This window comes from Capra hircus, chromosome 17 (assembly GCF_001704415.2).
Source record: "Capra hircus breed San Clemente chromosome 17, ASM170441v1, whole genome shotgun sequence".
Taxonomy (NCBI): Eukaryota; Metazoa; Chordata; class Mammalia; order Artiodactyla; family Bovidae; genus Capra; species Capra hircus.
Window position 1 is genome coordinate 11,071,439 of NC_030824.1, and position 12,914 is coordinate 11,084,352.

Below are 12,914 nucleotides of genomic sequence, written 5' to 3' on the forward strand. Positions count from 1 at the left end.
CCTCTTTGTCTCTGCGGGGCCGCCGCGCCCCCCTCCCGGTGGGTGATAAACCCACTCTGGCGCCGGCCGTGCGCTGGGTGATTAATTTGCGAACAAACAAAAGCGGCCTGGTGGTCACTGCATTCGGGTTAAACATTGGCTAGCGCGTTCCGAAGACTTGTGCCAGGCCTGGCGGCTGAGACAACTCGCAGGCCAGCGCGCCACGGGCCCGGGCTTTTAGGCTCTAGCCGAGGGCATGGTCATTTTTTCCCCCCTCCATGCAGACCCCTTCGATCTTCTCGGTCTCTCTTCCCGCCTCACGTTCAACAAAAGATAGACGGGAAAATACTGAAGCAGCCTAGTCTGACACTGGGCAGAGCCTGAGAAACGGTGCTTTAAAAGAGCGGGAAAGGGGGCCAAAATCTGAATCCGAGAGGAGGCGCCGAACTTCTGGTGTCCTTCTACAAAATCCTCCATCTATTGCAAAGAGTGTTCACCTAATTGTAGGCCTGATTTTTTTTTTAATCTCTCCAAATCTGGGATGTCTGAAGTGTTTAAGGTGAAGAATAGTATGAATGCGGATTTTAAAGTGGGCAAGGGGCGAGGAGGAGCCTCAGAATCAATGTTATATGTGCACACGCGCGCACACACGCACGCGCACGCAACCAAATCTTCTATCCTCAGGTCAGGCCACGCAAGAGGCAGAGAAGCCCCCTTTGCCGAAGAATCCCCCCCAGGAAGCCTCTGCAACTCCCACTTTGCCCTAGGGTATCGTCTGCCTCCTACTGTAAAGGGGGGCAGATCGACCCTTTTGTGACCGAATGGTGTTTATCTGGAGGTTACAAAACCCGGGCGGGGCTGGGGGGCGCGGTGGGGTGAAAGGAGAAAGGATGGTGTATAGGCGGGGTCGTTTACTTTGGCAAGTTTGCTGTAAATATTCTTTTCAGCATGTGTGAGGTCTGGCGAGGGACTATTACACGCTTATTCCCCCTTAAACTTTCACCCACCGTTTGCTGCGGGGAGCTGTTTTTCAGTCCGAGGTGTCGCTGAACTGGGAACTCTGTTGACATTAAGGACATCCAGGGGTTTCTCCTGGAGGGTCTGGGGCCTAATTAAGTTTACTATGGAGGTCGGTCAAAACGTAAACTTTCTCTGAGGAGGGGCTTTCTGGGTAGAGACGGCTCCCTGTTTCTGGCCAGTGTCCCTGCCCATGGGATCCCAGGCTCTTTTGATATTGACAGACATTGAAACTGATTAGGTGTCTACTTCGGGACTCCCATCGTCCTTTGCGTTCAATTCCCCAAGCCCTGGAGGTGATTTTTTTTAGCGGGCACCTCAGGGAGGCAGCTCCCTGGAGATGAGGGCCTAGGTTAAGTTCCTCTAGCAGATAGCAGCCAGCACCCTCCTTTCCACATTAGCACCCCTGTGCTACCCCAAACCCTGACTCTCTCACACGCAGCTCTGAAGTCAAAGGAGGACTTCACAGACGGGGAGGCTTGGTTTTCCTCCTGGAGTTTCGCATCTTTCCCCGCCTTCCCCCTGCAAATTTGCTTTAAGAGCCTAGTGCCTCTCAGGTCTGGAGGCTTCAGGATCAATCTTTTTGATGGAAAGTCAGTTTCCCCATCTTTCTTTCCCTCCAGAGGTAGGCACAAGAGTCTTGGTTGGACCACACAGGACACCCATTTCTGTTTCTGTTTCTCTTTCTTCTGCTTGGGCTGTCCTCTCTCTCTGTCCGTGTCTTTCAAGATTCCATGACTGCAGATCTGTGTTCTTCTGTTTTCTTCTATTTTCTCTTCTCTTCCTGGCATCTATCTTGTTCTCAGCTTCTATAACTCCTCAGTCTCTACCTCCCAGCCTTCACTTCTCTCAATATTTTTTAAAAAATTTTTATTTACTACCTTTTCTGTTCTTTCTTCTTCTCTTCCCTTTCTATTTTCTCTGGCTTTCCTGGTCCTCTCTGAATTTTCTTCTGCCTTTCTGTGTTTCCATATTGCCTCTGTATCCACCCCCAACTCTTCCTCGTTTCCAGAAATCAAGACAGGCTGGAATTACCTCTCCCTGGGGTTCAAGCAGACACCTTCCTCTCATATCCCTGGCCTGGACGATAAAGTGTCCTCCCAGATAGAAGAATGCTGGGCCCATTTGTGTAGGTTTGAAGTCTCACTTTCTGCGTTTAGTATTCCCCAAACCACCCTCTGCCCAGGGCTGGCCTCTCACCTCTGTTCCAATGCTCTGATCTCCCATCCTTTCTCTCTACCCCTCCTTTCCAAGGCAGGAGCCCAGGGTGAAGGGCAGCATGGCGGGTCTAAAGCCCCAGGTCCTAGCCTCTGTCTGGCCCCAGCAGCACAGGGCTTTCCTGTAAGGCTCATTTCCCTGTCCTCTGACAGCCCTCTAAATTATTGATCAGGGCGATTCGGTGCAAGAGCCTGAAGTGTGTGTGTGTGTGTGTGTGTGTGTGTGTGTGTGAGAGAGAGAGAGAGAGAGAGAGAGAGAGAGAGAGAAGATTGTCAAAGTTGTCTAGCTTGGGGAAGCAGTATTTTTAGCACAGAGGTTCACTTTGGCGCCAGTTGGTTTATGCTGTTTCTAGAGCATCATTCGTTATGCACTTAATCCATGCTTATCATACCTCCCTTTAATGTAAATATGTTTTTGGCAGAGGCAGAATGAAAAGATTTCACCCTCTGCATTATTCTTATTAGCACCCACCTTTCATCAAAGCAGATCGCCCTGCAAATGGCAAATTTGTAAACGGCCAATGATTTAGAGAAGTTGGAAGGGAAGCAAGGAGGCAAGGATGAAGGAAGTAGTGTGTGTGTGTCTGGGGAGCGTGCTCCTTATACATCTGTGAAAGGTTTTTTCCCTCTCTCTCTGTCAGGAAAAGGAACTAATTGTGGTTTCCTAATTTCAAACCAATCTACATCTTCAATGGTCTCTTTGTGTGTTTTACCCAGATTACTTAAAAAAAAAGAAAAGAAAGATAATGCAATGGATATTTCTTAGTCCAGTCGAAATGAGTTCACTGGGAAGAGGCTGGGAATTTTTCCTCTCATCTTATCTGATCCAGCATCTGCAAGGCGCAGAGCCAGAGCTGACTTCGGCCTCAGGCACCGGGCACTGTTGACCACCCAAAATCTTTCTTCTTTCAACATCCTCTTTCCAGATGTCTCAGTTGAGACAGGTAAGGGTGTCAATGGCACTTCAGCAATCTGTCCTAAGAATGTAGCCTCAGGGAGTGGTGGGAATCTCGGGGACAGAATATTTCAAAGGGTGAAGGGAAATAGACCAATGTATTCTCCAGTCCCCAATTGCAGACTAAGGGTGTCCACTGACTGAACAGGAGCCCTTACTTCTGTGACTTTCTGCTTTTGCTTCTGTCCATTATTTCTGGTGGTGTTGTTAGGTGCCCCGGGGTGGGGGGCAGTGGGGTCTTGCCCTTTGAGGGCAGACAAGGCGGAGGGAACAAGGGACTGGGTAAGTGAGAGGGCATGGCAAATCAGATAACTGCTACTACTGTGAGGGAAGTTGACAGGGCAAAGAAAGATCAGCTCCTCTAAAGCTGCTGAACTAACTGTCCCTTAGTAGCCTCAGACACGTTTCCTCGATTTGAGCACAATATCCATTACTATTTCCCATACTGGGTTTCAATTTAAAAGGGTGAGAGCGGAGAGGGAAGGCAGGAGATAAAGGGACCAGTGAGAACCCAAGTTGTGTGTGTCTGTGTGTTGTTTTTCCTCTTTTCTTTCCATTTCTTTCTTGGAGCCTCTCCAGTGCTCCTCGACAGCCAGCCAATCTGCCTGTGTTCCTAAAGGTAATGCTTTCCTGTCTCCCAAATCGAGTAGGTGAAGAGACAGGAAAGGAGGTAACACCGACAGAGAATCTTTTATCTCCAGTGAAGCCTGCAAGAAATATAGTTGTGTGTGTGGTGTGCCTTTGGGAAGGACTTTGCCTTGCCTATGTAGGCATGGGGTTTCAGATATGGGAGGGATATGGGCACTGAAGATTCCAGCCTTTTCTGTCATATTGGAAACTGATCAAATCCCTCCTTCCTTGTACAGTCTTATGGGCAATCTACCCTTTTGTGGGTCTAAGACACAGGGTGTTTAGCAGCTGGTGCCTGGTGGCTCAGAGGTTAAAGCGTCTGCCTGCAGTGTGGGAGACCTGGGTTCGATCCCTGGGTCGGGAAGATCCCCTGGAGAAGGAAATGGCAACCCATTCCAGTACTCTTGGCTGGAGAATCCCATGGAGGGAGGAGCCTGGTGGGCTACAGAGTCGGACACGACTGCGCGGCTTCACTTTCACTTTCACCTGTTTCTCTGGTATGCCTGGCAGGTAGGGAGCTTGCTACCCCAGTTTCCAAGGCCAGGATTTGGGTTGTGGATGCAGGTAGGGAGCTTGCTACCCCAGTTTCCAAGGCCAGGATTTGGGTTGTGGATGGATGCAGGGTCCCGACTCCAGGCCCGTCTGTCACTCTCCCACCGAACACACCTCTCAGAATTTGCAATCAAGCACCAGCTCCCTTTCTTCGTCTGAGTTCTGTGATCACTGACCCTCTACCAGGGCCACTCAGATAACTGGGCAGGGGTCGCTGCACCTCTGTGTCTTAATTACCTGACAGTCTGGGGAACCTTTTCCTCCGAGTCAGTAACGACTAGAGACCTCAGCAATGGGACTTCATTTTAAGTCAGAGATGTCTTGCTCCTGACCTAGTCATCCTGGCCTCCAAATAAGACATACATCCTGCCCGAGGTTTTAGCATATCCAGGGAATGAACCAGTAGGAGCCACAGTGACAGCTCTCTGGCTCTCAACCAGAGCTGAAGGCTTGGGTGAAAGTTTTGGCCTTAGAGATGTGAAGAGCCTTTAAACCTCTCCAGCTTGGCCTTGGAATACAGAAGGGTTCCAGAAGTTTCTCTCTCTCTTTTTTTACTTGCAAATTATCTTACTGTCCTTTATTAGGACATATGAGAACTAATGCAAATGTGATGAGAAATGGCTGTCAAATTTGTAAAAGCAATTTTTAAACTCACTGTTATTCTCTTTTTGGATTTTTCTTTCTTTTCTTTTTGTTTTTGAACTTTTGATTTTGTATTGGGGTAGAGCCGATGAGGTGTGAAGGACTGGGAAGCCTGGTGTGCTACAGTCCATGGGGTCACAAAGAGTCGGACGCAACACAGCAACTAAACACCAAGAGCTGATGAACACTGCTGTGACAGTCTCAGGTGAACAACAATGGGACTCAGCTATACAGATGTATTCTCTTTCTTTTAAAAATTGTATTTCTGTTTTAGGGGAAGAAGAGAGAGCAAGGGAGCAGGGACACACACAGACATAGAAAGAGGGAATGTTTGGAATTATGAGAGAGCTTTCCTTAAGAGCTGCTTTTGCTGGCGCCCAGGCCTCAGTAAGTTTCATCTCCAAGCCAAATACTAAAAATCCTTCTGGCGGGCGCTTGGGAGGGCAGACAGGGGCGGCCTTCCCGATCTAGGAACCAACCTGTCCCCTACGTTCCCTGGTGACGCCCTGTCCTCCTTGCGCTTGGGAAAGGAAAACTTCGGGCCCCAGGACGGAGGGGGAGAGAGTGACAGCCCGGAGCTCCCCCTGTAAGGTGCTTTTGGGCGATGGTTTCCCCTCCCCTTCCCCCCAAGCAGGGGGTTTTCACCTACCGCCGCCCCCTCCCCTTCCCCTTACCCCGGTTCCAAATACGGAAGCTGGACGTGCTTCGCTGCGGCTCCAGGCCTCGCCTAGCGCGGTACCTGAGAAGACGCTCGCGGCCTCGGATTACCGGTCGAGGGGGCCAGGGGCTGCGATCTGGGGCCCCCCAACACCTGCAGCGGCCGGCGGGGAAGCACAGGGGTCCCGGACGAGGCTGGTCCGTCCCGGGCCTCGATGGCGACAAGGTCCTGCCAGGCACTGGCTCCCCGCGCGGGTTACCTGCCTTTCCTCTGCGGCGGCCGGGGCGGGGCGAGTCAGCTTCCCGGGTGGGAGGGCGGCCGGCCTACCCCGCGGAACTCACAAATTCTCCCCCAAACTAAGATCGCGGGGATTCAGCTAGGAACCCGTCGCCGCGCACCGCGCCCCCTCCCACGTCCGATGTGTCTTTTTGCAGCCTGGATTCCTAACTCCCGCCCCGCTCCGGTGGAAAAGGATTAATGGGGGGTGGGGGGGGGGCGCGGGAATAGTAATGACCTTGGGAGGGGGGCACTAACAAGGAAAGAGTCGCGTAGCATTCTCTGTCCCTCAAAGGGCTGGAAAAACCATTGCAAGGGAGATAGCCTCCTGGGAGAAAAAACCGGGCTCGGAGGGAACCAGGCTGAGCCTGGCGAGATTTTCTGCGCGCAAAGGGAGGGTGGAGTGGAGGGAGCCATCTCCTCTCCCACCGCTGGGGTGTGTTTTTACATGTTTTCTCAGCAGCAAGTTCTATAAACAGGTCAGCCCTATGCTGCCAGGGATCTCCGGCTGCCAGTGTAGACGCCTCTCTTTCCCTCTTTCCCCCTCTGCAAGTCAAGCACGCAGGAGATGCGGGTGGGAGTCCGGGCGGGGGGAGGGGCACCGCCTTCCACTTCGGACTTGGAGGGTATATCTGCTTTTGAAATAGCTTCTCTTGTCTTCAGAGGGTAAAATATGAGTTCCCCGCATGTCTGAGTCTGGTCTTCTGGTACCTCAAGCAGAATTTGGGGAGGGGAGGGAAGGGGGGCTGTTCTAATTACCTCTGAGCTGAGCGGGGGGTGGGGCTAGGGATTCTGTCTTTTCAGTCCGGTCCTGCTGGGGTGCCCCGGCTTATTATTAAACCCAGACGCTCCGTCCAGAAGTTGGGGCCATGCGGAAAAGATTTACAATTAAGCCAATTGGGGCAGAATACAACCATCCAAAGTTTGCAGGTGTAAATAATGCCTTGCTTTTTTTGGCATTCCAAGCGACTTCATTTCAAAACCCACCCCCCTTCCACCCTACCCACCCATGGCTGGACTCTAGTTCTTTTAGGGGAAAGGGGGATAGAGTGTAGCAGAGTTAGGATTTTTCTATTAGACAAGTTAAAATATGATGTTGCACTCACTTTTATGTCCGTATATTAATGTCGTGGATAATCAGGACAGGCTCCTCTATTTCATTTCTCTGTCTAGAATTGAGAACTGTTGGAGTCAATGAAAGGCCTTTTGAGAGTGGGTTATGAATTCTTTCTTTTTTTAAAAGGAATGGAACAGATTTTTATAAAACAGATATTATAGTTGGATTATTTTACAGATTTTTTTTAAGCTGTAGAAATTTGAGTGAGAGAGGATAAGGAAAAAAAAAAAGGAAATTGCCTTTAATTGGCATATCAGAATACTGCCTGCCCCAAGCTGCATCTGGGGAAGAGGTGGTCTTTCAGACAGCAGAGCCAGATGCCTTCTAGAGCTTCAGTTTAGATCTTCCTAATATTTGGAGAAGGAAATGGCAACCCACTCCAGTACTCTTGCCTGGGAAATCCCATGAACAGAGGAGCCTGGTAGGGTACAGTCCATAGTGTCGAAAAGAGTTGGACATGATTTAGCGACTAAACAACAAGAGCAACTGGAGAGCTGGTTAAACTATGTAAGGGCCCAACTTCAAGGCTATACTCCATGGCATTATTTAAACATAATAGAAGGTGTGTGTGCTTCTAGGATTTTCTGTGTGGGTACAAGGGTGTATATGTGGACTTCTAAGTAGCCCCAGATAGGAAATGAAATCTCAGACTTAAAGATGCTTTGCAGTCACACCTCATGGCAGACTCCCATTTGATCAATATAGACAGAGTGAGATTTGTTTTGCTGCTATGCAGCTACTCCTTTTCTCTTGGAGCAATAGTCTGTTACAAATTACCAGGAAATTGGAGAATGCGTCCCCCACCCCAACTGTTGTTCAGTGTTTTCAGTCTTGCACTAACCCGCTCAATAATATATGTAATGTGTGTGTACACAGGCACTTTTCCAAAAACTTAGCGATAACATTCCAGCTGTATGAAAAGTGATGTTTTTTCTCCCTCTGCAAGTAGGGCTCCGTCCGTGGCTGAGTTGCCACTCTGGAGACCTATTCCCTGGGGACTGACACCCACGAGGATCTAGAAGTAGGAGGCTTTCCAGTCCCGGTTGCATGCAAAGGCAGGGAATCAAGGCGCCTGACTCCAGTCAGTATAAGGTCATAGGTGTAGAATTAGGAAGGCAGGACTTAACATGTCCGCAACAAAAAGAGAGAAAGCGTCAACTCAGCCTGGGGTGAAACCCCTGAGCCGGCACAGGAAAAGTTTCTAAGCAGTGGTGGAGCAAACACTATTTTTTGCCTCCTCTTTCCTTTTTTTTTTTTTTTCTTTTTCCCTTCTTGAAAGAACTTCCCTGTTCAGTGCATATGTTGGGCATAAATAAAGAGGGGCGGTGAGGTGGGGGAGGTGATTATTGAACGCTGGGTGAACCCGAATCAGCCTTAAGCAATCGGGGAATGTGTGAGGAGGGTAGAAGATAGACATGTCCTAATTTGGAGTGAGAGGGGGTGGATGGAGGAAAGGACCGATTCCAGCTTAGAAACCTCCGGATCCTTGCAGCTGGAGGGACTCACCAGGAACCTCTGCCCAGGGTGCCCTTGCCGTCTCACCGCTGGATGGCGCTGAGGGGAGACGAGGCTGGCAGGCACTCGTCCTCCTGTGCCCCCGCAAGGCCTGAGCAAATCTCTGCCAATGCATGGGGTTGGGACCGTGTTTTTGAGCCAGAGCAGTGGCAGTCCTGATGCATCAGGAGGCGGGAGCTGTTTCTGGAGTCGGGGGCGGGAGAGGGTCACCCAGAGCCCCACCAGGTCCGGCAGCTGGACAAAGAGAGTATGGGCAAGAATGGGGATGTGTGAAAAGATGATTCTCAGGACAAACTAGTGCCTCATTTCTTGGGTGTCACCTGTTTACCTAGGAAGGTGCGTGTGTAGGGGTGTGTGTAGATGGGGGAATGGTCTGGACAGGAGGTCAGCTAGATAGGTATGGAGATTTGCAAAGGGTACAGGCTTTGCAGAACCTCATTGTCCAGTGTCACACTTTTTGCAAAGGCCAATCTAATGGTCCCCTCCCCCCGCCACAACCCCTCTCCCCCCACCCAGGTATGCTCCGTCTAATTGGAGTGGCAGGCCTTCCCGGCTAGAATTGTATCTGGGGTTGAGAATCTCAGGGCTGGGGTGCACTCCGATCGCAGGCTCCCTGGGGACTGGGCACTGCATATTGCCAGACTGACCTGAGTCCTCATTCGGGAGTGTCTGTCTAAAGGCACTTAGGACCTCAGGCTGGCTGTTCCGCAGCCAAAGGAGGAACTGCGGGCTACAATTTGGAGAAAAATAAATTCATGTCGAACTTACTAAGCACTTACTGTGCACCAGGCACTGCATTAGATGCTGCGATCTTGTCAAAAGTTACTTACAGAGCTAAACAACAACAACAAAAAAACCTTAAACAAAGAAGTTAATCAGTCTGGGTGTGTGTTTGTGTGTGAGTCACTCAGTCATGTCGGACTCTTTTTGACCCCCTTTGCAAACCGTAGCCTACCAGGCTCCTCTGTTCATGGAGTTCTCCAGGCAAGAATACTGGAATGGGTTGCCATTCCCTTTTCCAGGGGATCTTCCCAGCCCAGGGATTGAACATGGGTCTCCTGCATTGCAGGCAGCTTCTTCACCCTCTGAGCCACCAGGGAAGCCCAATCACTCTGGGTAAGAGTGTCTAATATCAGTTCTCTACCTTGAAAGCGCCTAAAGAGATAAGACTCCTCATATCTCTAGCTCTGTTTGGGAGGTGCTCAATAAATCAGGGCTGAAAATGAATGAAGAAAAGGAAAGAAGTCAAACTAGAGGTGATTTTCTGTGCATATGAAAAATAAGTGACCACTTCAAAGAGCACTTAAAAAAAAAGCATTGAATTTGTAAGCTGTTCCCCCAAACAGATCCTGATAGGAGACAGTGAAAAGATGGTAGTGGGAAGAGAAATTTGGTGTAATGGATAGAAACATCCACTTGGTCATTCCACAAAATACTGACCGAGACTTCTCTGCCGAACACCGGAGACACGGGTGAAAACATGGGTCTCTGCCAACTTGATGCTTATGGTCCTCAGTTTTGGTCACTGTGGTTTAAAAAAAAAAAAAATAGAGAGAGATCATTCCCATTTTAAAGATCAGGAAAGTTGAGGCCGAGGAGAGATGGTGTCGGGAGAGGACTCAAGGTCTTAAAGCAGGAAGGCTGAACTAAAGTCGGCCCTCAGCTTTTCTGTGCTCTAGGGAGGCAGAAGGCTGGGTGATTTTTGCTTCTGGGGACTGTGAGGGGCCTGGGAACCCCGGCGGTACTGACAAGTCACCTCGGGCTGGCTTGGGGGGATGACAGAAGTTTATACCCTGATGAGGTTGCAAAGACCACCCCAGCTCTGCTTGTCCCACCTCCAGCCTTGGGACTATGATGAGGGATCTAACCTCCGAACTCTCCCATCCATTGTTTCCTGTTCAGCGCGTTCACCTAGCCTAGGATGGAGCAGCTCTGCTGCTTTTTACAGACCAGAATTTGTGGGACAGAAAGCTAGGGAGTCTTGTCCAAGGTCGCCTTGCTAAAGGATGACAGTAAAGAAGATTTTACGACGACCCCTCCCCGCCAGGGTTTTAGGAGTCTGTCCAAACCCCTCTCCTCATTAGTACCCCAATGCCCTGTGCAGTCGGGGCACCTGCTGTGGGTTCATCAAGTGTTGGTTGATTGAATAAACTTAATTCTTATTTGGTTCCTTTGTTTTAAAAATTGCACAAACCAAAAAATGGATCAGTGATCGAATAAAGGGGAGTGGGTTGAGAAGCTCATTCCCCAGACTGGCTGCCTGGCAGTGGGACAGCCTTGGGTCACCGGCGAGCCCTTGCAGCGGCAAGGACACTTCCCACCAGCTTTACAAAGATGGTTGTGATTTCCTTCGGTCTATATTTTTGTCCTAGACTTCGTTGGGGTGATCGATGAGGAGACAAGCTGACCCACCGTGAGGTCAGTACAATCGATGTGGTCCTCCATGGACGACCTCTCGGAAACCGCTCCAGTGGCTGTGTGCTGGGTTCCACCCGAAAGCTTTCGGGATTTCAGGTTTCTTACTCCCGTGCTGAAGTTACCGCACTGGAAGGAGGATGGGGGTAGGTGGGCGGGAAGAAGCCTCCAGCCTCACCCGAGGGAGTCTCTGGGAACTGCGGGTCGGGAGAGTCTCTGCTCCCAGGTAGCCGGCCACGCGCTCAGGAAAATCTGGTAAATTTCGTTCCGGAGCTTCCTGGCCTTGGAATCAGACACCCGCCAACTTTTCCCAGCGGGTCGGCTGTCCTTAGCCCTCGGTTCCTCATCTGCGAAATGGGTTTGTTACGAAATACTTTTTATTGGAGAGAATGTCTGTGAAATCCCCTTGGAGGATGATTATGTTCTAAGACCTTTCCCATACTTTGGCTCACCGGATACAACAATCCGAGGAGGCGGGCGTCTTTCAGGGATCTCCGTTTCCCAGATGAGAAACTGAGGCATGCAGAGAGATAGACTTGACCGGACAGCTGGTGAGCCCCTCCTGGAGTTGAGATTCACCCTGGAGAGGGTCTAACTCCTTGTCTGGCTTTTAACAACAAGGTCACAGGTGTCACCTTCGCGTGCACACACACACACAGTAGGTACACAAGGGCGATCTTTTTCTTTGCCCTTTAGGGAGCACACATTCCATGGAACCCTTTCCTAAGCACATCTGTAAATTGCTTTGATCCGTAGGTCTCTTCCTTCTGGAAACAAATGCAGTGGTGGTGGTAGTGGGTGGGGGGGAATGTTTGAGTCTGACAAATCTTCTTAAACTCGGAAATCCAGAGCTTTCAAGACATTTTTTTTTTTTTGTACGAAGGAAGGAGGGGGACGTGTGTGTATGTAGAATCAATATGGGCCAGACAGCCCTTCACAAAGGGACTCCAGGCGGGCGCCTCGGCCGCATGGCCCCCGCCCCACCGCCCGCGGCGAATTAATTGGGCCCTGAAAGAAGGGGCAACGTAGCTTCCAGTTAATTAGTCAAGAAATGAATCAAGCCCCAGCGGCCTGGCAAAGGCCCCTGGGGAGCGGGTTTTGTGCAAGTCAAATTGGTCGGTGGGGCGCTCCCCTTTGGGTCGGGTGGGGCGCAGCGGGGAACTAGGCTTGGGCGCCTCTGGCTGCCCCGCGCCCGGCGCCCTGCACCCCGCGCCCCAGAGTGGGCTCCCGCGCTCCCTCGGGCTCTCGCTTTCATCATCTGTTTCCTTTTTCCTGACTCCCTCCGTCGTCTCTCCTTTCCCTTTTCATCTTTGCAGTAGCCCCTTCTCCCAGAACTTTGCTCGCGGTGTTCCATCCCGTCTCCCAGCTGCGTCTGGCTCCAAGCTCTCCGTTTGGGGCATCTTCCTCTAAAGCCCCTGCCTCCGCCTAGTACATCTGGGGCTGGGTGGTCAGGGAACGGCGCCGGGGATGTGGAGAAACCCGAACTTAGGAGACACAGGGTGGAAATGAGCCCTGGCTTTGGAGCCCTGAGGCCTGCTGTGTGTTCTAGGTACACAACTCTTCATCCTTCAACCCAGGATCCAGGTTCCCGGCTACGGTTAGGAGAACCCTCTGAGATAATGCAGGGCTTTGAAAGGGTTCTGTAACCCATGACCCGTGTCCCCAGGCGATGAAGACTTAGAATTGAGGCACACCTGCCACACATAAGCAACTGCTGAGCGCCAGCGGTGTGTTTTCCTTTCTTTGTTCCTCCACTCCTCCTCCAGTCTCTCTGGGTAACCCAGGCAGCCAAGATCCCGGGTGTTTTCCGTCAAAGCAGCTCTGCTGGAGAGGAGGGAGGGGAGACACAAATCCTTAAACTCAGTTATTTCAAGGTCTTTTTGTGCCCTGTACCAGTGGTCTCTCCTGAACTAAAGGAACGGAACTGGGGGTCAGAGATGT

General features: G+C 50.8%; 1 long non-coding RNA gene across 1 annotated transcript in view; it reads left to right on the forward strand.

The window, feature by feature from the left end:
* The window catches only part of LOC106503025, an 84,346-nt gene that overhangs the window by 4,944 nt on the left and 66,488 nt on the right, over nt 1–12,914 (forward strand). The gene's annotated exons all lie outside the window — the stretch shown is intronic.